Source organism: Antrostomus carolinensis, unplaced genomic scaffold (genome assembly GCF_000700745.2).
Source record: "Antrostomus carolinensis isolate BGI_N321 unplaced genomic scaffold, ASM70074v2 scaffold1938, whole genome shotgun sequence".
Taxonomy (NCBI): domain Eukaryota; kingdom Metazoa; phylum Chordata; class Aves; order Caprimulgiformes; family Caprimulgidae; genus Antrostomus; species Antrostomus carolinensis.
Window position 1 is genome coordinate 1 of NW_010330679.1, and position 1,897 is coordinate 1,897.

At 33.5% G+C, this 1,897-nt stretch overlaps 1 protein-coding gene across 1 annotated transcript in view; it reads left to right on the top strand.

Moving 5' to 3' along the window:
• Positions 1-1,330: 1,330 nt before the first annotated feature.
• LOC104528831 (adhesion G protein-coupled receptor L2) overlaps positions 1,331-1,897 on the top strand; it is a 5,483-nt gene continuing 4,916 nt past the window's right edge. Inside the window, exon 1 of the mRNA XM_010172963.1 lies at positions 1,331-1,397. The gene's annotated coding sequence lies outside the window, so the exon portion shown is untranslated. The remainder of the gene's footprint in view (positions 1,398-1,897) is intronic.

The following is a 1,897-nucleotide window of genomic DNA, read 5'->3' on the forward strand; positions in this document are numbered from 1 at the left end:
ATATATTTAAATATATTTCAGTTAGTATTTCTAGTAATAAGTATATTACAACTGAAAAAAGCTATAATAAAACCCTTCTAGTTTTTCACTGATGAGGACTTTCAAATATGATTAGCGTGATCAGGCAAGAATTCTCTGAATCTTAGAATTTTTTGTTCGTTTCTGCTACCGAGTATCTATGGTAGGACAAAAGCATTAATATGTGGAATATGTACTATCTTTTCCTTGCCAAATGCAAATATCTATACTATAAAAATATAGCTGTCTCTGTAGTTGTCCTTGGGTCTGTAAACCCTTTTCCTGATACACAGCCATGCAATGCAATAGAAAAGAAAGTGGAATTCTACATTAATTAAATGTTTAAAGTAAGTTTTAAATCACAGCATTTTGTTTGTGTGTGTGTGGGTTGTCATTATTCCAACCCATTTTTCTTGTAGTAGCTAGAAATCAGAGATAAATTGACTTTTTAATAATTTCTCAAAATAATTTTTCTAATTATTCTGAGGGTTGTTTAAATAGTGTTGCATTAACATGTAAAATGGGTTTTAAAAAAATCTGTTCATGTAGTATTTTGCTTCGCCTTACATTGTTTGTAAACTGATTGTTTGAAGAAAATTTGTCATTTGAGGAATTCTTTTCTAAAAACCTGGCAGATAAATTTGCAGCATGAATGTCCCGGGAGAAAATGTGAATGCTCTGATTTCTTAGAGCAAATATTTTGCTTTCCCCTCAGCATGCATACTTTTGCATATACTAAGATATGCTTCTTGCAGTTTGTCATCCACTGTCTGTTTGAAAACAGCAATTCCCTTCCACTATCTGTGTGTTTTTAATAAAGTGAATAACAGCTCTGGTCCTGTCATAAGAGATTTTTCAATACCTTCCAATGTGAGAAATTAAATTACCTCAGTTTGGGACAGAAGTGTTCCATACTATCATTTTAAAAGTTATAATAGCTTTATGTATTACCTTAATCTCTACACATTTAATTGCTATTCTTGTGTAAAAGTGATTTTGTATACATTAGTAAATGTCACTCTCACCAGATGTTTACTTTGGGGATTTGGACAGCATCTGTGAATTACTGGAATCTAACTGTATTTTCCTACTCCCATTTCAAATACATAGCTCAGATACATTCAGAAATTTTCAGCTGAATTATGTTTGACAAGTCCTACATGATTCATGATGAATAAAAAATATTCTTCATTGAAACTGTCAGCCTAAAATTAAAAAACTGACATTTTTTTCTGTTTCTTTTGCTTTAGGAATGACTGGCAATTACCTACTAACAAACCCTCTTCTTCGACCACATGGCACTAACAACCCCTATAACACATTGCTCGCTGAAACAGTTGTATGTAATGCCCCTTCAGCTCCTGTGTTTAACTCACCAGGTGTGCTTATACTTTCTGAATAAAACCGCTTTTCTTGGCTCTCTTCAAATCCCTTCTTTTCCCTAGATAGAAACTCAAGTTGCAATACCCTAGCTGTACATTCTGAATTTCTGTCAGTTCGAGAAATACAGTATTGCCGATGTCAGCTTGTAAAACTGCACTATATTATAGTAATGCCTTTGCCATAACAGTATTTACCAATAATTATCCATGTTTTTAACACAGGTGGCATAAATCTTAATATACTATTACAGGACTGACATCACATGGTCTGAGAGCCCATCTTCAAGATGTATATCACTTAGAGGTATCATGTCTATGCAATATAAGGTTGACTCTAAAGCTTGCTGAGAAAAACCTACTTACGGAACAGATTTGATACTAAAGCAGCACAAGGCATCTTGACACCTTTGGATACCCCAGTGCAGAAAATTGTATCCAGCGTCAAACAGATCTAAACTATAGTATAGTGCAGCTTTATGGTAGATCATTTTCCTGTA